We start from the raw sequence: 26611 nt of genomic DNA on the forward strand, positions 1-26611 counted from the left end.
ATAGAATCTGAAATTCCTTTTCTAAGTATCTTCTTTAGCTTTATATTTTAATTTTTAAGCAATGAAACATTTTCATTCTTTCAAGACATGCCATCAGGCAAAGAATAGTGTGTAGCATGCCTTCATCCTTAAAATTAGATACTTTTAATCAGTGTTGAAAGCTGTATGCTAGATACTTGTTTTATAACTATACAATTCCTATATCCTGAGGAAATTACAGTTCATATCTTGCTTTAATATAATTTTTTTCAACAATATCATTGATGATTTAATTTCTTAAACTCTTTATCTACAAAGCAAAGCAAAACTACAGAATTACTTTCTTCCCATACAGAAGATTTCCAGAAAAGCTGAACAGGTATCTAATTAGGGCTGTTCCTATACAAGTCTCAGAAAAAACTCTCTTCTCCAATGTTGTAAAGTTACTAGACTTTACTGTTAGAACAGCACCTTTTAAAAAACCGTCCATAATTTGAGTATTACACCATCTGAATAAACTGCCATAAGAAAGAATAATGAGGAAGTGTTTTATTTCTAACTGCCACCACAACTTCTGACTGATACTATTTAACAAAATATTCCACTTCTTATTCTGCTGCAAGCTTTCATAAAACTTCCATAAAAATTCATTCTCCAGATCCCACAGTCAAATCATACTGTAGAGCCAAACTCAGAAATTCTTTCCCAGATGTGTTATTTTGTGTACTGATGGTGGCTTTTAAGCCTCTCTGCACATGTGATGCACACATGACACTAATTAACTTCAACTGTCTGATTTGCCTTGTCCCCTAGGTTTTTTTTGGCAGACCACCACTGACAAATAATTTACATAGCCTTTTGTAAAGTGAAGATTGCACTGAGGCCTCTTTAGATGTAATTAAAACCTTTTACAGTTCAGGGAAGTGGGGTTTTTTCGTACTAAAGATCGACTTTATTGACTGTTTTGCTTCATATTAATTAATTCCCGTGTTTTCAAACAAATACTGGGGTCTTTGCTGCAGCAATGCACAAAACTTCACTTGTAAGAGCATACATATGAAGCAATTAAAAATATCACCAACCAAGGACAGTTTTAAAATTAAAATTAACCTCATTTTCATGTGACCACTGGATGTTAGAAACACTGAAGAACCATTAATGCTTCGAGTTGGGATTATATATGTAACACAGTATATCCAATTGTGTCTTAAAACAAAAAGCAGGTCACTTCAGAAAGAATTTACCAGATGTACAGAATGTTCACATAGAATATCCGCTACAACATTGTTTACACTGAACACCAAAGTAGCCAAGATTTTCAGTTTTGCAGGAGTTTTCAAGCAGGCAAAATGGCCAAGAAGCCTAAGTAATTGACAGATCGCTCAGCAAGTGATACAGTATTTACATATGTTACATTTATATACTTTCTTACTTCACATATTTTCTCTAAACCTGTCAGTCCCAGCCCATCCAAAAACCAATGTGTCATGACTGAAGCAGATTTGAATAAAAGCCTGAAAACAAAAGTGTTTAGCAGAAGTTTTGCAGCCTGCTGGCATAAGAAGGGCATAGCCAAAGCCAGCAAAGGAAATACACAGTGAAACATAACAGGGTAGCCAATGGTGTAATGAACCAGTTTCTAAATTTCTACAGCGTTATCTTTAGACTAAGGAGCCTAGAAATTAGGCTATATTTGCACAACAAAACCCATGGTTAACAGTAGATAAGCATAGATGTAATAAAATTAATATTTTTATATTTCAGTAACTTCTAAGGAAGAGTCCTTCTCTGGGCAAAATATCCTAGTTATTCCACTGCAGTCACTAAATATGACATATATGTATTTACAGCTAGAAAAAGCCATGGAAGAACCTTCCAGATGAAAATAAATAATGAATCCCAAAATTGTGGGGTTCTATAACCAAATTATTACTATTCTGATATCAATTTCTAAAAACAAAAGTATACACACTATTCTAAAGATCTTCAGCAGCCCTAGATTGATTTTCACTGTTTACAAAACCGTTATTTGAAAAATATTTCCTGTTAACCCTCACACCAATTTGTATAATGTGTACAGCTAAACAAACTACAGTGACACTTTACCGTGCCGTAAATCAAGTCTCTCCTGATGGGAGAGAATTTGCTGAAAGTTCTTGCAAGGAGCTTCAAAGATAAACCGAGACTTTTCCTTGAGTTTCAATGCTTCCAGATAGTTGTTTATTAAGTCTTATCAGAGGAACAGAGCCACTAGCGTGACCCAGGTACATCATAGAGCACAGAAAAGCAGGAGTGAGAGCTTCTTCTGACTCTTTATCAAGATTTACACAGCCTTTTAAAGATATTTTAACCAATAGTTACTAAAAACGTACATTATTTTCACTTTCCTACCAATTATTCAGTAACACTGATAGGAACTGCAGAATTTTCTATCCAATCATTCCAAACTACTTTTACTGCAGAATACGGAGTAGTAGTAGAAGAAGAAGGTTTAGAGAACAACAACAATCCTCCATTTTGATATTTTTTACTCTTATCTATCTACTATAAAGAGAAGTCCAAAACCTCTAAATTTTTCACTCTGTGAAAATCTTACACAGTAGTCTATCACCTAATTCACACCACTGTGTTTTCTAGTTGTTGTCTGACTGTTGGTAATTTTTTCCAAGGTTTGAAGCTAAAACAGTGTTGTTCAGGGGGGTAAGAACCCTTAAAAAAAGGCAGAGAAATATTCTCGGCACTCTGGGTTCCTACACTACAGCGCATATAATCAGTGAGAGCAGAATATGGACCAGCAACAGGGAAACGGATGGTTTTGGTACCTGAACATGAGCCCCTGCCAGCTATAAAGTATTAGCATGTTTTGCAGTCAGCAGATGCAAATGGGATCTCCCTCTCACACACTACTATGTTAAAGTAACAATCCCCATTCAAACTGAATGAATATCAGATGTTCATGAGAACTCAGGACCAGGACTCTTTTGGCTTGCTGATTTGCAATGTCTGTATGGTAAGAGTCCATCGAAGAAACACTCCACTAAGATTCTGGTTTTTAAATGCACAGACTGAACATGCAACCTTTGTGAATTCAAGGCAAATGGCCTGAATTCCAGTTGCCTAGCAGTGCTTTAAACTTCATGATGAAAGAAACATTTTTAAACCATACCTTTTTACTTAAGTGTTATGTGCTTTGAAGAGATTATATTGTACTTCATTCACTAACAGACTATTAATTAATTGTCAGCAACACAACATAAACTTCACCTACTCCAAACAAAGGTTTCTAAAATTTTTTTCTGCAGTATCTTACAATACTCACAGAATAGGTCACCCATTTCATTCCTGTTTGTTAACCACCAAATAAACTGCAGTTTTTGCTAAATGTGAAGCAGTAATTAAATTACCAAAGCAACTGAACTATGAGCAGTTCTTCATACAAAGCAGAGGAAGAACTACTCCAGCACTAACAAATGTAGATTTACTTAGCTACAGGCTGCAGGAACAGCCCATCACTGTCAGAACAAGATCCAAAGTTTTCATCTCCACTGAAGAAGGGAAATACGTTTGTTGTGAAGAAAGTGAAAAGGCAACCCTTTTAAAGGTAAGTATTAATTTATGAAAGGCACTATCTTTCCTTTGCATAGATTTTTAGCTGAGGGAGTCTGTTCACTGATGACTATCTTCAAGTTACCTCGTGGTCAGAATTACAATGTTTCTGCAATAATTATCTTCACCTTAGGAAAGACCTAAATATTTTAAATAAATCAATACAGTATTCTGAAATACAAAAAAGTTAAGTATTTGTACCTAACATCTAACACTTACAGATGTAGTTATATTTTCTCCAACAATTAATACATTTGAAATCATCAAAAATGCTTTCTGCTTTATAAAATCGTAACAGAAACACATTTCAACTTTTAAGAGTGGCAAGGCCACAGATGTTCTATAGTTCTGATTTCCATTAACCTCAAATGAACCAGGATCAGTGATTTCCAGTTTTACAGCAATGCAGGATGAAGCAATATTAAACTTGTTCAGTGCTGACTGAGCAAGTCCAAAAAAGCTGTAAGTACCAGGCATTCATGGTCAAAAATTGTGGTTAAATTTTGCTATTTGTATTTACATCTTAACAACAATACATTTGGCTTTTCAGAGTTGTCTGCAAGTACTGTTTTCTTTTCAAAGGAAAAGACATTTCTTTAGACTTCTATTGAAGGTTTCAAGCCAGGGCAATTGCTTCCATTTTTGGGAACATGTACTGTCAAAGAAAGACTCACATACACTACAAACATCACAGTCCCTTTTCACTTCTCGAAAGAACTGCCAGCTGACAACGTCAGTAACTTCCTCTGGGATCAGTGGCCATGGAGTTTACATACCTTCACACAAATCTTACGTTTTGAAAACCTGCTGTATCTTAGACTGTGGAAGTTAAATTAAATAACATTTGTTCGAGAAACAATTTCCTTCAACGGACAGACAAATCCCTCTGCTAAATACCCACTGTCATTGTAGTCCCTGAGCTCTCTCAATCTGGCAGCAGGATGCAGTGCCACCAGTTCCCACACCCTGCTCACTTGGAAAGCCTTATGTCTTCCTCCTCATCTGTGAAGCCCAATACATACCATGTCTTTACAAAGAATCATTGTTTTGTAAATGAGTCTACAATAAGCCTACAAGAATCATGCAGCATTACATTCTTTTGGGAACACAAGTGCAAATGATAGTAGTAGAAATGACAGTTCCTTGGAGAGCTGATGGAAGCTCAGTGGTCTGCCATGAAGAAGCTTTCTCCCAACTGTTCTTTTGGTTTCTTTTGGTCTATCAGATTCAAGAAACACTTTTCCACCAATTACTGTCAAAATGTGAATAACTCCAAGAATGAAGTGCTGAATTTATTTTGTAAATATATGAAAAACAGCTTAAAATGGGAACTTAGCATGTATACAGGGAGTTTAGCAAGCAGGTAGAAATAGCACAATAACTTGTACTCTTAAATAAAAATGTAATGCAGAAAGATAAACAAAAAGGCAGTCATAAAGGGAGGAGAAATGGGTAAATTACAGCAAGGGTATGAATTGTAAATAAAATGAAAAGAAAGACACAGCTGTGAAGAACATCCATTCTGCAATATGACCCAACACAGCGGTGTTATGGACTGGTTTGGATGATTCACTACATTTCAATTACAAATCCTTTGCAAAAACTCATTTACCATCTCCACTATTTCCAGAATAAATGCAATTACTAAACTAGCTGCACATACATTCTCAGGGTACTAAGGCTATTTTTGGGTTTCAGTAGATTTTAATGAATTTTACAAAAGCAATACAGGTGAGACATTTGCAAAGAAAATTCAGTCTTATACAAGAGGTGAGGTCTGTACACAGTTCCAGCTAATACTGTACTGTACTTGAAGGATTAAAGAATACTGGTACTACTATTTTACTATGTTTGCCTTTTATTGTGGAGGTTAGGGAAGAACACTCATCTATATCAACCACAGTCAACCCAACAGCGCAACTTCTGAAGAAAGTTAGCTGAAGTCCTTGAGATGTATTACCCAATTCACTAATGTGCATATCCTACAAACATGCAAAGAGCCTTAAATGTTATTCTTCATTCTACAATTTATGTGTTGCTCATTTTATCATATAAATTACAAAAGTAGCATCTGAAGTTGCACTTGTACTACAAGACTGCCTATTTTAAGAGAAGTGTGTGTATATGTATACAACCCCACCTGGTCCTTTTGCTAACAGGAGTCTCACATATAGAGAGTTAGATGAAAAACTGGGATGAAGATATGTCAAAAGAACACAACAAATACATTTCTGCTGTAGGTAAATTGCTTGTTCACACCTATATAGTAATTACACAAAAACTCTTGCAAAGTTGACATCTGCGCAAGATATGACCGAACAGAGGTCCTAATATTTCAGACACAGCAAGAAGGTGGAGGTGGTGCCCCTCTAAACATACCAACATGGCTCTGAAATTGATGGTGTTGTTGGAAATCTGGGTAGAAAAAGAAGGAGCTCCAGCCCCCTTTGCAAAAATCAGTAGACATGCTGAATACTGGTGTTTTGTTCAAAAAAGCCTCTTGGGTCATCCAACAGGGGAAGTGCTACTCTTTATGGGTTACAACAGAGCTTTAAGGAAGAAAACTAGAAATACTGTTGGGAAAGCTCAAGAAAAAAAAAGGAGCTGGTGTGGCAGGGGTGTGTGTATGTGTGTGCATGCAGAAATACCAGAGAATAGGGTCAAAACTTGATGTAGACTTCCCAGAACACCATCTGTGGGATACTGGCAGTCTGACAGCCCCCCAGGCAAGTTAATGGGGATCTTGACAAAGAGAAGGAGGTCTTCCTTGAAAAAAGAGGAAGCAATCTCAATACAACAGGACAAGTGACTACAGCAAGACCCTGAACAAGAAACAATTTGTGGGGATGTCTGCTAAGTGCAGCCTGCTACATTCAAGAGAAATGCCAAAAGCTCAAGGAAATGAAATCAGTAACAAAGACTGAAATAAATACACAGAACAGTAGAGTCTGACAGAGTGCCAAAACAGAACATGTTTTCTGTTCCATCATGGAGCTGCATCTAACAGGAAGTTTTGTACTTCAAAAATAACCTCATGGCAAAGCTAAGTCCTGCGAGATGAGGCAGTCAAGTTGACATAACGGGGTGAAGTGGCAACAGGGACTCTTCTCCCTCAGATCTCAGATATTAGCAACCTAAAGGGCTGTGATGGCACAGACACCAACATGACAAGTGACACTACTCCACAGCACCAGAGGGTGCACCTAGGGGCACTGCTGCCCAGCTGAGAATGCAACCATAGGCCTGGGATCTGGCAACCATCTTCTGCACCCAGATATTATATTCATGTTTTTATAAAACAATACTGAAGTTCCTACTTGACTCCTGGGATTCAGCTTTAACTAATCCTCAAGAATTAATTTGAGATGGAATAAAAATCTATTCTGAGACAAAAGAACAAGAACATCACCTGGCCTGGGAAAGATGCATGATACATTGAACTTAAAAAGCTGAAAATGCTGTCACAGAATGTTCCAGTGCTTCAAAATGCCAATATTATGTACCAGATAAATATTGCAGCAATGAGTTCCAAAAATGTATGTTACCACTCTTTACCAACTTGAAAGTTTAAGCTTTCACTCAGATAAGCTAACTGAGTTTGAATACCTTACCCCACAAGAAAACCATGCCTTACTTCTACTATGAGAAAGAAAAAGAAAATATTACTTGAGGGCTTAAAGACAACTCTGTATCTATAATACGATAGGACTATACATCTTGAATTGAAAACTGTCATCTCAGTTCTAAAACAACAGAGGATATGCCTCATCCTTGATGATTTAGATTAATTATTACAATACCATTTCAACCTTAGAGTCCTTAAGAAGAAGCTGCTAGGCAGTTAATAGGCCGAAAGAAATCTTGCCACATTTTCACACTTGTTTCCTAATTTGTGAAGGTTCAAAGGGAGATACTTAAAATTAAATATCTCAAAAAGTAGTGCAAACTAGTTTAGAAACAAGCTTCTAAATATTTCTGACTCATTAACTTGAAACCGATATATGACTACAATAGGATTTTTTATGTTTATCAGTTGTATTTTTCTTTACTTTTGTGTTTATACTTACAGTAAATTTCTAGTGTGTTTTTTCACATATCTTTATAAATGTATAACATATGTTATTTAACATTACGTTTAAAATTTATTTAAAAGGCATTGAAGTAAAAAATAGGAAATAAATTGCAAGCATAAGTAGTAATATGATTTTTTAAAAAAAGATTGAAAGAATGCTCTACTAATGTTTATAGGAACTTAAGTTTCATGGTTATTCAGGTTAGTATGCACTTCTACAGCTTTTTATATCTGAAGTTTGCAAAATGGCATCTTTATACAGAAATAAAAGAATGTTTAGTTTATTTGGTTAGAGTTCTAAGATAAACAAGTATTTCAAATGTAATGGTACTTTTTTAAACAATGTTAAACAACACATATTAGTAAGCAATAATTTAGTTGATTAATACTAGCAATGTAAAATCATTTACCATTCAACAGATGATTTTTTTTTTGTGATTACCCCCTAGCTTTATGTTGTTAGGTTACTTTCAAACTCTTTCCAACAATTTGTTTCTTTAAGCTGGCCTGTGTGTGCACACCCATTAGTTAAGGTGCTTTCCAGTAACACTGATCTGGAAAAAAACCCCATACTTCAGGTGATTTTGGTGAGCTCAGAGTGGTGTAGGTGGTTAAAAAACTTAAAAAAGCCTTCACATACCCAAGGAAATGCAGCAATACCTGATACACTTTCAAACCTAATTTGAGCAGAAAAAAGATTTAAAGTGTAACAGCTGGGAATAAGGACTAACCTGTTATTTTTTTTTTTTTTACTTTTCTACTCAACTCTCAGACTTTGTGTGGTCTCTTTTCACGTTAGAAAGAATAAATGTATACACAAAAAGCAATGAAAGAGTCCACACTTGACACTTTTCCCTGTTCTAGTTCCACAGTTCCATCTTAACTAAATTGTAGACTAAAGAGAAAAAACTGAGCTCTGTGTGCTTTCACAGTATATAAGTACCTAATCATCAAGTACTTAAATACCTATTTGAGTGCTTATTGATTTGAGAGTATTTTGCTGCCACTAAAAGCACCAGGTGAAACTATTGTAATACCTGCCAGTAAGTTTATACAAAAATTTCTATGTGAAAGCATTTACCCTTACGCCACTGAAAGAAAAGAAGAAAGACCACATTTTGATGCTGACCTTTAGAATTGTATAGCTTGTAATTTGTAACACTGTAATACAAGTGTTTGATACACAGAGTTTGCAACTACTGAAAACACAAGCTGTGATACTTATAAACTCTATAACCAAACAATTTCATTTCTTTGTACATCAAAGACTAGTAGGTTCCTAAATCTACTGGTAGTAAAATCAAAAAGTTACTCTACTACGCTTTATCAATTAAATCTCCAAAATGCAAGCTCTCAGAAATAAAGACACTCAGAGATTTCCATTATTGCAAAGTTGCTCAGTTAACCTAATTAGTATTCTGACTCATTCCTTTCTGTTGTGAGCAGCTAAGACGTGATCCCCATGTCTTTATATTAAGATGTCACACAAGCAACTTTAATTCTTAAATATCGAAACCACACGACTTGTGTCTCACCATACTAAATCACAACCCTGCACTGTCCAGCTGTGGGGAACTCCCTTCTTAAGTTTCTGCAACACTTGGGTGTCTACTGACCTCAAAACTTGTATTTGTTGACCTTCCTTAACCACAGCAAAGGATGGCACCAATGCAGACTACAAACGATGAGGAAAAGGCTTCTGGGCACAGCTCAGTGGGTGTGGCCGCCTTGCAGTGCATTGAGAGCTGCAGGCAGAAATCTCTAATACCAAGATTAAAGAACACACCTAAATATTGAACTTCTCCACAGTCTTTAAGATGCATAGATATTCTGAAACAAAGTTGTCAACGAATTGACAACAAGGATACTGCTTTACTGCTTCCATCAAAAAACAAGATACTTCAGAAATATTTAACATTTTCCCTCTCCTGCCCTCTTTCTCCCTGTCGGTTTTGAAGACAAAACTTCAGGAGGAAACAAGCCAGAGTGAGTGTCTCCTCCGAAGGGAAAAGGGCCTCCCCTTTTCCTCGGTCAATAAGACAAATGAGTCACAAGAAGTGAAAGTGGGAAAAGAAACCAAACTGTTTATTAACACACAAACAAAACAGGGTAGAACAGCATAAAACCCTCCCCCCCTCAAAATACAACAAATTCCTGGACAGGGAACAGACACGTGGGCTCGGACCAGCCGGGGCCACCCCGCGGGCCCGCCGGGGCCGCCCCCGCAGGCTCCCCCGACCAGTGAGGAGGGAAGGGAGGCAAGGAGGAGGGAAGGGAAAAAGAACAAGAAAAAAACCAACAGAACCTTTCCCCAGCCAGCTGGAACACAAAGGAACCCCAGAAAAGCAGCACAGTGCTCCCGGCGCGCTCGCTCCCGAGCCCCGCCGAGCCCCCGGAGCCCTTGGGCTGAGCCGTTCAACGCCCCTCAGGTCCGTGGCTCCGGCCCCGGCCCCTTTCGGGTCCGTCCCAAAGAAACAGCGTCCCTGGGCATTGAGCGGATGCTTAAGGAATAAAGCGGCTTCATAACATCACCCCCGGACACTCCCATAAAAACAGAAAGAGACAGGAATATACAAAATCTTGTAACCAAAAAAGAGATACATTTGTTCAGTTCTATCATAGCATTTGTCTCCAATGGCATTTCTTACTAATTGTTTTTATAACATGAATTCGTTTTATGTGAATGCATATTTGTTTTTTTAAATGGCCAACATAATGAGACTTGTTACTCAGAAAAATAAATTCCGATCTTACACATTTTCTCCTATCTGTGTATGTGTATGAATGAGAGGGAGCATGCTTCAGATGAGATGAGATGAGATGAGATTTTCACTCCTAATAAAGATAACCTATTTTACTATATTTCAATACTATTCAATTTCTATCCTGGGAATTTATTATAAAATCAAATTACAAGTATGATAAACCTTCTGCAATTATCAGTAAGAGTCTTATTTTTCAGTTTAAGGACACTTCTGATTTACAGTTGCATTTTACATACTGTACAGATGACTAAATGTATATTTAAATATCAAAATTCAGACATTTTTAGTTCAAATCAGTTAAACTGAAAAAATCTTTGCCTTCTAGCTGCCTATATTTCTCTTTAATCGTGGTCAGTATAGGACCTTATTACAAGTAATTTGTTACTATAGGGCTGAGGAAAAAATGCTACCCTCAAAGGTTTTGTCCTTCTTCCCCCCACTTCCCCTGCAGGCTGCTATTGTTGATGGCCTTTATGGAAATATAAATTCAATCAGCATCTGCAAATTTCATGAGACGTCCATCTTCCTGCTGAATTTCTAACTGAGTGTCAAAACAATCTGTGGATTTCTCCCTGATGAAACACACTTTGAATTGTAAATTTCTGCAATTTTCTCATGTTAGAATTTGAGCTGCACTAAAATACAGCCAGCCCAGATATAGTGCCCTCCAGATTGAGACAAGTAATTTTCTCTCTCAACCTCTGAACTCTGCCATTGAAAGGGTTAAAAATAACCCACGAAAATTTGCCTGTTTCTTCTTTATTTTACATTAAAAAATTAGATTCCATTTGCTGTTCTTTTTAGAAGAAAAATAGAAAGGCCTTCAAAACACTCCAAATACTCTCAAATCAGTTATTTGAACCCACTATTCATTTTGCAGTATTTTTCCAGTGATAAACCCCCAGAAATTAGTTGCAATAGAACTTAAAGAATTTCCTACAGTGCCAAAATGGTTCATAGTTTGTTTCTTCTAAATCTTAACTTACATTAAATGTTGATGGAAAATAGAAAATAGATGCATAAATTACAAACATCAAAACTTTAGTAGAGTTTTGAACAGTTTATTGTTTTCTGAGTACAATAAAACAAAATAAAGTTTCTCATTCAATTACTGTTTCTTGTAGTAGCTTAGGAGGCACACATAGCCTACCAAGTATATTATAGCCGTTCAAATACTTTGCTTTAAAGAAACATTTGTTTCCCTCTTCTGTAGGCACTGACATGAAATATATAAAACAACACCACTTTACCAATTTGCAAGCCAACTAAATAATCTGTTTATTATATAGCAAGGAGGTAAGAAAAATTCACACAGAGAAATTCACTAACGATGATTTATCTATTAATGTAGTTGAGAACTAACTGACATTCTGTTTGTTTTCTTCTCTCTGGGGATAAATACTGTGGTGGAATGGGTGAGGGGTTTACTGAACTGCACTTCACCATCACCAAAAAGAATGACACTGTTTTGGATGTTTCAGGACAAATACCACATTCTAAAACACAAGACTGTTTTTCAGTTTAGAGAAAATTCAAATGGGCATCTTCTTTTTGTATACACCAAACTTTCAGTTCATTATCGGAATGAGGAAAGAAACCTAAAAGTGAGCTACAGAGTATCTGTGTTGCAAAAGACTTTGAATGTACTAAGGTTTTATCACTTTATAATTTCTATTTCTTTTATCACTACATCATTTCTTCAGCTGAGTCATTCCCTCTTCCCAGCCCCCTCCCTCAGTTACCTGCCCTGCATTCTGGTTTATGTGAACTGGAATGACCTGAGAGTTGATCATAAACCCTTAAAATTGATCTATACAGTTTCCCTGACTGGTTTCTTAAGTATAATTTGCTGATTTAAAAAACAATAAATATGCAAGAGCACTAGTCTATGTCAAAAATCAAGTTAGTCTCCAAAAAAGACCCAAGGAAAAAATGCTGGTATGTAGCTGGAGAAGGACTTGCACTAGGTGTTAGGTGAAATCTTATGCTCTGGCAAACAGGCAGGTCAGAGGGGCATGCTGCTCAGAGGAAAATTACTGGGCTTCCTACACTTACTAATCTCACCCTTATAAACTTGCTATTCTTAGAATGTTCCCTGCCCAGCATGACAAAAAAACACCCCAACTTTGCTGAAAATGTTATTTCAACAGAACTCTGGTTTGGTTTCATTGAGTTAAAACATCCAAATCAAATAATCTTGAGACTTTATTTCACTTTTACATTGTCATATATTTATTATCTTTAACAGCAAAACAAAGACACTCACTAATCTCTCCTCTAATACAAGTAATTTCATATAGTGAAGCAGATGTTCTGTCGCACATGGTTTCCAGTCACAAGTTTTAGCTACAAATTCTGCTAGGGTAGGTAGTAAGAGTGGTAATTACTGAATGTATTATAATAGCTTTCATTATAATAGATTCTTGAATATTAATTGGTTATTTTTATCTGTGGAGCCTGCCAGAAAGGAAGGTAGGCATAACAAGACAATCTAGTTCTATTTCTCAAAATATTGAGAGTACTACAGATAAGAGTTTGCTTTAGTAATTGCCAAGTACAAGAACCAAGAATCCTTTCTAATTGTATTAATCATCGTATAATAACTGGCCTCTTAAGGGTTTAACTTTATTTTGCATTATTTCAAAACCTCAGCATTTCTCAAAAACAATTACTTCTATTTTATCTATAGCTTCCAAGTTCTAGGCCATAACACTTTATTAAAATGCAGGGTGTTGAAGCACTTCCAAAGGGAGCTGATTAAACTTCCATTGAATACATTAAAGTGCAGAATTTTCCAATTTGTGTGTGGAATTGGGCTTGCTAACCTCTAGGCATCCTACCAAAACTGAAAACACCAAAGTAATTCAAAACTTAGGGAAGTAAATGAAAATTGAAAACAGTGTTAGTAAGCAACACAAAGCTGCATAGAAGAAAACCTACAGTAGTACAAACCCAACTATAAAGTGATCCTATAAAATCCTATGTTCTATGTATTTCCCCAATGCTATCTTCTGCACTGTAAAGCCACTGCAGAAGTGTGATTTCTTTTTTCCTTCCAATATAACCTTGAAAGTCATTAGTATATCAATTGCATAAGAATGCTTAAAAAGAACAGCACTCTAAAAGACCCCTCACCCTGAGCAAACCAGTTTCAGAACTTTATGCTGTGTAAAAAATTGCATTAGGAGGGGAATTCAGGCACCTGCTGATACAAAAAAAAAATGGATCCAGTAGCAATGTCACAAGTCAGATAAACCTAGGATGACACTAAGAGTACATTTTGGCAAGGTATCAGAAGCACTACAAATAAACAAAAATTTAACTTTTATGGCATTAAGGTACATCACCTGCAGATTGCATGACTTTCCTCCCACATTAAAAACTTTTAATTTAGTAACACCTCCTACTTATACATGCATAGAAGTTCATGAAGATTTCCTTCTTCTTACCTTCTTCCTAAGACAACTAGAAAAGTTTGTAAATGGCAAGACTGCCTAAAAAGGTCGAAAGCACTACCACCTTATGAAGCTGATTTTTAAAATACAGCATAATCATTGCTAATATTGGAAGCAGGTAAAAGGGAAGTGAATAATAATAAAAAACCAAAAGGTTCAAAAGGTTACTTTCTCATTCAAAGTATTCTGTTGCAAGGCAGTCCCTATGTAATGTAATAATTCCATTCAAAAACTTAAAAAATATCTTGTTGAAAATTGATGTGAGGTTTAACCAAGTCTTATGAAGCAAACAATAAATAGTTTCCAAAGCAGGCATATGCAGTAGTTACAACTGTATTATTGGGAGGACTGTCAGTTGATTCAACATAGGCATGAAACACATACCCTCTCTGGGAACATGAACTCTCATATGCTCTACATGGCCTTCACAGTTTATGGCACTTTGACAAGGAAACAGGGATGTGATACACAAAGAACACTGCAACAGTGGCCAGTTGTCCAGTGCCATAATCTTGTACCTAAATGCTCCAGCAAAAGCCTGTGGAAAAGCACTTGGACATCAGCAAGAATGGAAAAAAGAAATGTTACAGTTGTTACTATTGAGGGAGAAGGAAACAGAATCACAGTTCTCCTGTCCCTGATGGATACCTAGAGAAAAATTGTCACATTAACCCAGTAAAATCCTAGGGAAATTAAAAAGTAGATGGAAATGTCAGTTTACCCCTCAGGCAAAATCTGATTAATTTCTAGAATTCTATAAGCATTGCTTAGATAACGGCATCTATAAAAACACTGCATCACCCCCAATATACACAAGGTTTATCTATTAAAAGGAAACACAATTAATATCCAGCCTCTCAAAAAATATTTCTCAGTATAATAGATATCTGTGTGCAAATTTCCAGAAATGCTTGTGTTCCAGATCTTTGAACCATTTGCAAAACTGTAAGAATAATCATGTTGCTCAGTGATCTCCAATATCACTATTTATGATAGCCTTGAAAGCCTCATCTGGAGTGATGCCAGCTAATTAATGCATAATCAAGCACATATTATAATTTTTCTGTTATTCTACACGTTAAGTATAATTTTCAAATATTTTCCAGAAATAAGATGATCAACAAAAAGAATTTAGAATCATCAAGAAGCTTGGTGTAAAAGGAAAAAGATAAGCACTAAACAATTTTTAGGTATCAGCTATAAAATGCTAGCCTTCCATGCCCATTAATACTTACAGCTGCATTCCTAGTCCCTACTAAAACTAGCACAAGTTTCAATGTCTTTCTTTCACTTATTCAAAGATTAGCTCAAACAGCTTTCTGTTATTTGCTATTTTCTCTTGACAAAGGGAAAAAACCCAACTAACCAACTACCATCAAAAAACTGTTCCACAGTGGTTTTCTATGACATTGCATCTCCTCTACACAAACTTCTCTCCCTAAAGGACTTGAGTCTTACAGAACTTAGCAGTCAACAATGCAGAAAGAGATGTTGAAGACTCTTAAGTTTAATTCCTCTTGTAATATGCATCACAAATAGCAGATTCAGAGTACCACCCTAAAGAGAAAGTATGGAAAGGAGAGCAGTGTTATAAATTCATGAGTAGCAAAAAGAAAACAGGAGTGTGGACTAACTTGTACGGATTCTTCCATTCAAGGCTTTCTACACCTTTGGAATAACAAAAGAGGCAAGCATAGGAGATCCACCTTTTTTTTCTGAAGGCAAACAGGGGAAGTCCTATCTATGACACAAGGTATTAGCTATCAGAATAATCCAGCATCATATCCTATACATCCATCAGGCAAGTTGTCTTCTAACAATTTTTTTCACCTTTTTATTTTCTTTAGCACCTATGAAACATCCATCTATCTTAACACTTATTAATACTGTACTGAAGAAACTACCAGTTACTTTCTTTTCAGTTCATTATTTCGTTGTTTGTCAGATGAAGACATACTATTTGCTAGGTCTTTATCACACTTAAAAAAATATTCTAATGAATACTACTTCTACTGTCCACGTTAAATATATTTTGCATTCTGTCTTTCATTTTACAACATGTTGCAGGTTCTTTTTCTCTACACTGAATTAAATACTATGTTTATGTCATTCATCTTCAGCCATTTTTTACTCATCACATTTACACAAATCTTTGGATGCATCCAATAGCATATTTTCCTTTGAGCCAACTCTAGGTCACTTTTTATACTTTTGGCCAACTTCCTTATGCTGTACCTTTTCCTAATTAGCGATGTCACAATTTTTTTTAGTCAGCTTAGTCTTCATTCTAGTCCCCTCTTCTCTCCCCAGTTTAGTTGATCTAAATGAAGTCATTTAATCTAGTCCAACTAGATAAAACAGGTAGACATACATACTTACAGATTCAAATCCAGAGACAATGTATTCTTGAACCTCATTGCACAGAAATGACTCAGTATGTTACAGAAACATCTCAGAATCTCCACATCCCCACTTGTTCACTTACAAAATGCACCAGAACCCCATTATGCCAATGTCAGTCCAAGAGTTTGCCATCTTACTCATGCAGACTATCCACCCTGGCCTAGAAATTACCTCCTATAAATTGTTCCAATTTCAGTAGCAGTTATGAGGTCTTCCATTACATATGATTTCAGGATAACACCATAATTTTAAAATACTAACACTTCAAAGTATTAAATAGTGATGATTTAACCTACTGTGTGAACTTTAACTACAGTAACATAGGACAAAAGTTTCAGAATGCCAATAACTCTTCAAAAATAAATCTGGACGCCTTTTAAAAAGACTCGAAATAAAGCAATACTGAGTAAATTACAAACTTCCATCTAAGAACACAAAACTTCCTAAATTCACAGAAATATTGCCTTCATTGTCTGCAAGCTCTTTCAGCATGACAGAAGGCAAACTACAGAATATGCCTTGAGAAAGAAGCCTGAGAAAAAGGGGCGTGTACAGCTATTCAGAGATACGCTGGTGTTGTCAAAAGGGGTAAAATATTATTGCTACTTGTGAATTGTTACTAAAATTACGCACAGTGGTTACTATACTTTTTACAGCTCGAGGGTATGAGGGGGAGGTAGGTTAAAAGTCTAGTGAATACTGCATACATATCATAATTTGCGTGGCCACTGCAGGGCCACAAAAGTGACAGAAAAAAATCTCGTAATTTGGGATAGGTCAGTTTTTGATTCTTTCTGAATCAAAACTTTACCAAAAGTCACCTTGGTTTAAATAAAATCTAAAAAAACCCCCAAAACCAACAGATTATGCTGCCAGTTTTAGAAATGATAATGTGCTTGAGAGATAAAACATTCTTCTACACAATTGAACAGATGGAATTTCTCATTGTTTGTTAACTGGACCAATACCTAAAATGTAATTCAAATTAAACTGAAAGATACTGCCTTCTAAGAAGAGGTGCACCATCCCAAAAACAAGGAGTGCTGTAGAGACTAAGATGACATTATTATATCACATTATACATTTATGAAATACTTAAACTAAATGTTAAAGATTAATACACAGTGGGTTAATTTGAGGAAAAAAAGCCGCATTTCATACTGGCAGTTGTCATGGGTAAACATGTATTTTGTGTCTCCCTTTATTTAGGGTGAGCCTGTGAGATTTAGCAATTTTTTATCTAAAAACATGTGGTTACTTGTTGTTAATTCTTGCCTGTTGCTGTTCTGCTTGTTAGTAAACTGTTATTTTTTTCATGTATATCTACTCATATTCATTCCTTATCGGTGGAATTGCTTGAACTTATAAAGGGAAGGATTGGTTGAACCTATAAAGGGAAGCAACTCATTTTGGAGTGTTCTCCTTTAGTCTCAAAGAGCAGAGGAAAAAAAAAGACATTGCAGCATAAGACTCCCCTAAATCTCAAGTGCCAATACATTTCTGTTCACTTTCCCCCTCTGAATTGTTTTACCGGTTCCAAGACTAGTTATAAATGGACCAAATCATAAATACCAATCATCGTCCAACATCAAAGCTCCCACTGAAGACTGTTTCTCTTAACTTTTCAGTCCTTTTAATATCATTTGTTTCTAACTATGTTCATTAAGAGGAAATTTTCTGATTCAATCCAAGCCTTTTCCCTCTCTCATCTTATTGCCAATATTTACTTAGTTAGCCTTTCATGACATTTCCTCTATACAGTCTGCCAACAATACTGCTTTCAAAAAAACTCCACCATACCTTTTCTCACTATAGTTTCAGTATACATTTTCTCTCTATACTACTTCATTGGTTTACAGCTTTTTCTGTTGCATCAGCAAGATAAGCTAGAAAAGCCCCAGCGCACTACTGCATTTACAGCAACTTCTAACAGCTGCTCTCAGATATATATATAACTAATAATTATCTTGCAGTACTTACAAGGCAAGTGCCTCATGGCACTGCCTGTCCTTCATCCCCACTTGTATTCCTGTGTTTCACCTCTGGAGACACTGCAATCTTTGCAACACAAACACCCTTCAGACAAGTATTTGTAGTACAGACACCAAAACATAACTCCAATTACTTTTACTATTTCCTTCTGATTCAAGCTAAGCACCCTCCACAGTTCTGCTGAGTTTCCTATCAAGGTTCACCCATCTTATACACAGAAACAAATTCTTCTCTACCAAGAGTTTAGTCCTGCCTCCTTCTGTCTTACCATCTCCCTCTCTCTCTGGCATCTCCAAATATGGGTATGATCTTCATATTAAAATTAGCGTGTCTAAACCAGGTCTTATTATCCTCCCTTTCCATATAATCATGATGAATGCCATCATTCTCCTCCTTCCTTTCTGGTACTCAGGATTTCTCTCCAACATGTAAATTGGAGAGATATTTTCATAAATAATCTTACATGCATACGATATTTTCAGTAAGACTTTTCTGATTTTCCACAATGCTAAATCTACCATTCAGGCACAACTACAGCAACATAATTTTCTCTTGATATGGCATATGCATCCTACCCTACTCATGAATTTATAACACTGCTGTAAAGATTGGTTTTCTAGTCAGGAACTGTGGGAACTCAATTGCATCTTTAGACCCTCGCAGGGTTTCTGTTTTTCACTTGGACTACAAGGTGCTTTGTTTTCCAACTTCTATGCAAGAAGGAGTCTCCTCTGTACCCTTCTCCTCTTTCTATAGCCTGAGACAGGGGGAGTCCTATCACATATGGGTCTGTATCAATCAAGCTAAATTTATTTTCTGTCTCCTTCACTAAATGGAAGAACTCCATGAATATCCACAAAGTAATTTCAAAATTTTCCTTTACCTTCTATTTGACGTGAAGTATAAGAATTGTACCATGAGTGGGTTGTGTTTTTGCTAATAAGGATGGCCATTACTATCCGAATTTATCTACAGTACCTCTTCTCAGGCACCAACTTTAAACACTCTGGATAAAGGATATCCTTCCATCTCAATGACCAAGCAGCTACTAGAGATGCAAGACACTGCTGTGGTTCATAAGCATAATAAAAATCTGAAAATAAATTCAAACAACACAGATGGGAAAAAAATCACGCTGTAATATCCAGGAAGATAAAGTAAAAGTAGAGATGGCTCTTGTTCTTTGCCCAGCAGTACAGCAAATTTTGAAGTAGTTCTACAGCAGGTGTTTTTTTTCATAATAGAGAGATGTTTTTGTTATTGCTGAGCAGAGCTTACACAGACCCAAAGCCTTTTCTGCTTTGGATACGGCCACGCTGGTGAGGAGACCAGGGGTTCCTGGGAGGCTGGGAGGTGACACAGCCAGGACAGGTGACCCCAACTGACCAAAGGGATATTCCAGACCATGTCCAGACATCATGCTCAGGATATAAAGCAGGGGCAAAAAGGAGGAAGGGGGGACCTTTGGAGCAACGGCATTTATTTTTCTCAGTAATCATGCTGCTCTCCTGAGATGGCTGTTTTTCTGCATACATGGCTTTTGCTTTCCCTATTGAACTGTCTTTATCTCAACCCTCAAGTTTTCCAGCTTTTACCCTTCCAATTCTTACCCTGATCCTGCTGGAGGGGGAAGGAGCAAGCGGCTGTGTGGGACTTGGTGGCTGGCTGGGGTTAAACCACAACAAGCCTCTATAAATTCACACTTGATAACATGCAGAACATATGATCTAGCAGGAGTAATTTTATCATTAAGTAATGCCTGAGTATTTTATCTAATATATCTATTACACATAGAGAGCCAAGAGGCTAGACACTGAAGCCAGACCTGATCTCAGGACATGTTTGCCAACAGAAGAAAAAAAACCAAAAACAATTTTACAGAACAGCAGTTAAAACTTACTTCCTTCCCTCACCCATCTATGAAGAAGCCCTGCATTTGCACTTCACATATTTGAACAGGATACAGCATCACACTGAATCTGTCTTTGGCTTCCACTGTGCTACTGTAACAGATTATCAATTTTTTCTCTTCTAGCTCATGCAGGTTATTTCCACTTAAATGTTCATTTACATTTAGGTAGTTTCAGTCCTGCCTCCTGTTATGCCATACCTTTCTACTAGAGAAAGATTTCCTTCATGTGCAGAGCACAGGGATAATACAGCTACAGGGATGCAAGAACACTTGAGAAGGAACACAATCCCTTTCACCTCAAAAGAGGACAGAGTCTGCAAGCTGATGTATTTTAATCCCCAGTTCCTTTGTCTTGATTACCAGAGGTAATGTAACTTTGTACTGGCAATTTCATTACAAACCCTTTTAAAGAGTACCAGCCATGCTGTAAACATTTGCCACAAACCAGATTACTGAATGGTGAACTAAACAATACTTACAGCCTAATCAATTATGTGGTAAAATTCAATGCAATCTTTTTTAGGTCATGAGGCAGTAATTCATATTAAAAGACCTGACGTCTTATGTACTTCAATAACTCACAAATGCATTACTACAAAATAGTTTGGTGACCACCCTTCATGCAAAAGGTTACTGTACAAGTTCAGAGATACAGTCATAATTTGTAAAAAACAGAGAGTAAGAGACAGTGCCAAGCTGTCACTCAGGAGGTAGGTCAGGATGTGTAAGTAGTTGAAGCCCTCTCTCCTTTTTAGACGCAACTGTAAGTGGTTCTAAGGTGCTTGGGTGACACACTTATTTCTTTACTTCAACTGTCTGCTCACCAGCTGCCTCAACACTACTAAAGCAAATCTAATATGCAACAACTAACTTGTGACTTACAGAACAAGCATACTTCTTGCTGGTTTTCTGGTACATTGAAACTATTTTGGTGGGCTGGTATGGTCAGGTATTTAAGGCCTCTAACTCTGATTTGGATTAGCCACCTTTCTTTTACTGAGGGGAAGATGTGAACAATCAAAGGACATGGAAGAGTCAGGCTTACGGACTGTACTGAACTGTCTTGTTGCACAGAAGCAACAGCAGCAGCAATCAGTTAACCAATTAATTACTCCAGAAACTAATTAATTACACCTCTTTGAAAATACCTATAGTCTGTTTCAGAGGACAGAGTTAGTCACTTTGGGAATACTGTGCCTGCTGCAAAAGTCTAAAAATTAATATGCTCTCCAAGAGATTGTGCCTTCCTAACTCCTCCCTGCTCTCAGAGGAAAGTCCTTGTCTGGAATGGACAAAGACCTCTTCAGAAGCATTACCTTACCATTGTACAGGATCTGCACAGACCACACAGACCTATTAGTAGAGACTCCACTGGCAAAAAGTTTATATAAAGCTTGTTAAAATACTCAACTTTATAATCTTCCCTTCTTGTGACAGGGTTAAATGGCTTCTTCCAGAACTGAAAAACTGTTTAATATACCTGCTAAAACCCTGTGTGATCATAGCAACAAATCACAGTAAATTTTCTATTTCAGCAAATATTACTACTTCTTTCTCATGTAAGAGATCTGTTTTAATCTAACACAAAACAAAAATCAGAATCTCACCAGTAATCCTACAGAAACACTAAGGAGTAAGCTACACAAGGAGGCACGAGCTCCCCTGGCAGTCTTCTAGGTTCCTCCACCCAAAGTCACCAATCTCCCACCTCACTTTAGCTCAAAGGTGCACCTTCTTTCTTTGTCCCACCTTCGTAACTCACGGGACAACATGTTCAGCTTTCTCAACTGAATTACACTAGCTTAGCAACAGTTCTCATGAATGCTACTGTCAGCTTGAAGAAGAGAAGGTAAAGGATGAATAAGATCTCTCCCCTTCATTAATTACAAACTCATGTTAATCAACAGAGTCAACCTCATTTCACCTTCAGGTTCACAAGAAATTCTGGCTCCAGTTTTTTGGACTTTTTCCCATGCTATTACATATCTGGGTCAGATGCAAACCCAGAGCTGCCCATTTTTCAGTTCTGGCTCAGAAGCTGCTTACACAGCATGTCTTTTCAATTTGAGATGAAAAAAATGTCACAAAACCAGCTGATTTCATAAACTACTTGTCATCTCCCGCTTAATTACTTCAAGAACAACCTAGGAAGTTTTGGTACGTTACACTGAACCAATGCCAATGCTTATGGATACTGCATTCTTGGTTCTCAAATCAGGGACAGACTAAGAAAACTTTTTTCCTTAAAATTATCCATATAGAAAATATCCATATAGAAATATCATGTGCATTTTAATAGCATGGAAAAATGTCTCCATTTTGATCTGAAGAAACTGTTACACAGATACAAACTATTACACTGAATAGTGAAAAGAAATATCCCAAACAGATAATAATCACAACTTATTTCTAAAACTACTCTTTTGCTTATTTTATAATCATTAATAGGTTTTAGATTTTTGTTTTGTATAAGACAACAGTGGCAAAGTTCTATTGCTATTACAAATAGGAACTAAGAAAAACAATACCAGTACTTGCAAATCTCCACAGATAGGTAAAAATGTAGCCTTTGACTCTTCAGAATTACTAGAATTACCTGGATTAGTAGTTCAACTAGCATTTCAAATTAGAGGAGCCACAGAAAGTAGCCGATCTGGATTGTTCTCATCCCTGGATGCTTCTTAGCTCTTTACACAGCTTGTGCCATGAACCAGACCAAGTAACTCCTCTTGTTGAAAAAAACCAGCACACTAGGTTAGACAGGCAACCGACTCACCACAAGGCTGCACAAACACTTGTAATGAGTATTAGAAAGCAGACATGAGCAGCCAGAGGAATGAAGAGGACTGCTCTGCTGTTTTTTGGCAGAAATACTAGACTCTACTAACTCTCAGATCAGAGATTTACTTCATGACACAAATAAATATGGATGATAATTTTACTATAGCCAAATAATTTTGCAGAAAATAGAACCATTAGGAGTTTAATTTTTGGCAATTTTAGAGTCCAGTGTTTCTATTATATTGCCTAGATCATGTATTCACAGTTTGTGTTTATACATTGGGTTAAACACCAAAACACAACACATGCATTAACATAGCCATTTAAATAGATAACTGTCTCAATAGGTATTTTGCAAAAATGGCAAAAAGAAAAGTGAAATTCTGGAAGACAACGGACATTCTGTCATTGACGTCAAATTTCTTATAGAAGAACATTCAAAGTCTGCATTTTAAAAACCTGATGTAGTAAAAGAAAAAGCATAAAGATGATTCTGCTCATAATCAAGCCAGCATTTAGTAACCAACATTTCTTCACTGACCAAAAATAGGAAAAGATACATTACAACTGCTTTTGAAAGTTGTGTCACTATATCTGAAACATTCATAGTTCCACAATTAAGAGGTTGTTGACACCAGATTAAACCTTTTTTAAAAGTTTCTGGAGGATCAGTCCATCTGAAGCTTTAATTTTTTCACTACTGTGATGACTACACTAACCAGCGCTGTAGCTAACACACAGGGAAAAGCCACCACTTCTGAAGTACAAGTATATAAGGTCTCATGGGTAAACATCAACTCTAGCACTTTTCAGGCATATTTAAACAGTCTTTGCAGTCTCCTGGTAATAACCAACTCCGAGGCTTCTCTCTTGCTCTGCCTGAACCTTTCACAACTCTCATACAGCATGAAGCTCTCGTGCATGAAGCAGGCTTATCGGTTTTTTAGTTCCTTTCAACACAAAATGAAGGCTTGTTGATAGGGGAATAGGAGAACACAGAAAGCTGCTAGACACAAACAAATTAAGCTAACACTGAACTTGCTGTGCCTGGTCTTGTGCTGGTCTGAAAAAGTAGTAGCAAGGACCACTCTGCTTTACAGGAGCAAGAGCAGAAGCAGCCAGCAGTCTTCTCTGAGTATCAATTTATTGTACTGAAGATGATGAATTAAGACAAGACTTCAAATTCCTCTCTTATGCACTGTACATTCAGAGAAACAGTATCAATATTCAGCTGGCTTAAGTTCAACAATGCAGCAGTAAATTTACTTATCAACCTCCATGATTAACCTTTATACGAATCAAACATGAACTATACTCCTGGATGAATTCCTCCCCTGATTCAGGCAGAACCTTCACCTTGACTGGTATCAGTCTTTGGGTAGCACATTATGATCCAGAGATCAAAACATGATATGAAAGAGTTCAATTAGCTTATCTGAATTTCTTCATTACATAGTATATCTTCCTGTTACAACTTTTAAATTGAAGTATTCTTGACCATAACAAGTCACTGCTATACACTAATATATTGGGTTTGTGTGGCCAGGTTCTGGTAGTGGAGGGGATGGCTACAGGGAGCTTCTCTTCCCTGAGAAGCTGTTAGAAGCTCCCCCATGCCTGACAGAGGCAATGCCAGATGTCTCCAGGACAGACACACCACTGGCCAAGGCCAAGCCCATCAGCAACACTGGTGGCACTTCTGGTTTAACATACTTAATAAGGAAAAAACGTATTGCACAGATGAAATTGCAGCCAGAGAAGAGTGAGAATAGTGAGAGATAAAACTCTGCAGACACCAAAGTAAAGCAAAGAATGAGGGTAAGAAGGTGTTCTAGGTGCCAAAACAGAGATTCTCCTGTAGCCCAAACTTATTTCGCTAGGAGTCTTCTGTGGTCATTTGGGAACACCCCATTCCTCAAAAGTCCCTTTTATGGTCCCAAATCTTCTGATGAATCTTCTTTCCTTGAGAATATCTCAAGTATGTGGTCAGGTCATGATGCACTTCTCTTATCTTTCCTTACTCCAGCATTCTATCTCTGTTCTCAAAACTAAGACATCAACTAGTACATATTAATCACTAATATAAATTAACAATGAAGCATTAGGTGTCACAAGACTTATTAGTCACAACAAGGAGTTAGCACAAGGCCACATTGACCTCTGGGACTTGTACTAAGCACTGCATGGTACAAAACTAAGCATTAACCATGAATATAGGGGTCATACACTACTGTGCTAAAGTTAAAAGAATTTTCCAACACCTTTCCCCACTGCTGCATAGACCTCTACTCTAAGAAGTATCACTTGTTCAGTAACATCTGTAGTGGATGTTATGTTCAGTGGACATCCTGCTGCATATTGCTATGTATCTTTCCATTCTATCTTCCTGTTTGTAGTTGTGTGCACTAACTTTTCTTCCTCTTGGAGTTTAATATCCCTCTTACAGACACAAAATACCAATCAGTACATGTGCTCATTAAATTCCAAAGCTTGTGACATTTTCAGTTCCTACAGCCCTGACCACTGCCTGGAGAAGTCTGCCAGAATCCACCCTTTCTTTGATCTCTTCTAAAACTCATACTGACTGCAATTTCTGCTGATGCTGTCTCCAGATCATCTGGATGAAAGAGGCTAGTCAAATCATTTCTTCACTTCAAGAAGGATGAAATAGCATGCTGTTTTTCATACACACATGGCCATAAACAAGGGACATTTAGAATTTAAGATCTCACCTCTCTATTTCATCATTTCCAGTCCCTCAACCTGTCACACTCATTTCTCGATGTTCTTCCTTTCTGTGCAACCCCTGTTCCCACAGCCTGAGGATGAAACTGATGCTTCCCTCTCCTCAAAGCAAAGCAGTTCTTATATCTGAAAATCTGGCCTTAAAATTATAAAGCCTCTGGTGACAGAACTTGTTACTTTAAAAATCTAAAAAGAACACAATAAACTTACAGCACAAAGCAGAAGCCAGACCTAATTCTTTACCACCTTCTCTATTCTTCAGGAGAACTTTAAAAGGTTACAGTAGTCCACAGGGTAGCATGTCAACCTTATTCAGCTCCTTTTAACCTCTTCTACTGCGGTTTCTCAGCTGCACTCGTTTGTTAAGCTTTTTGTCATTTTATTTTATCCGTTTTTAAAACAACAGCATAGCCTCACTGCTTTTATTTAAATGCTTAATTTTATTTGTGGTCTTATTTTACAGTAAGATTTAACAAACAATTTCTAAAAAAGATACACCAAATTAGGCACCAGCAAAAACGGACACTGAAAATTTTCACATCAGAATCACAAGTGACAAAGCACATATAGAGTATTTATAATCTTGTTTACCCAAATTCATGTAAATAATCCACTGAAATTTATACACACATACTAGAAAAAATGTTTTCTGTACCTGCTACTGACATTCTTGCACTCTCTTTTGTAAAATCTGTTCTTTTATTTCCCAACACGATTTGAAATACTAAAACTTTACGCAGAGTAGGTGATTTGTTCTTTTTATGCATAGAAATAATGGATTTTTTTCCTCCTTTGGAACCAGAAAAGCAAGTTAAATTCTCCTTGTACTTCAGAATAATGAAACTAAAAGGCATTTTAGTCACAAAGCAGGCACGATGATATGCCAACAATCCTGATTGAT

General features: G+C 36.8%; 1 protein-coding gene across 1 annotated transcript in view; it reads right to left on the reverse strand.

Moving 5' to 3' along the window:
• The window catches only part of NDUFAF2 (NADH:ubiquinone oxidoreductase complex assembly factor 2), a 64038-nt gene that overhangs the window by 26687 nt on the left and 10740 nt on the right, over positions 1-26611 (reverse strand). The window lies entirely within an intron of this gene.

The sequence above is a fragment of the Corvus cornix genome, chromosome Z (assembly GCF_000738735.6).
Source record: "Corvus cornix cornix isolate S_Up_H32 chromosome Z, ASM73873v5, whole genome shotgun sequence".
NCBI classification, from domain to species: Eukaryota; Metazoa; Chordata; class Aves; order Passeriformes; family Corvidae; genus Corvus; species Corvus cornix.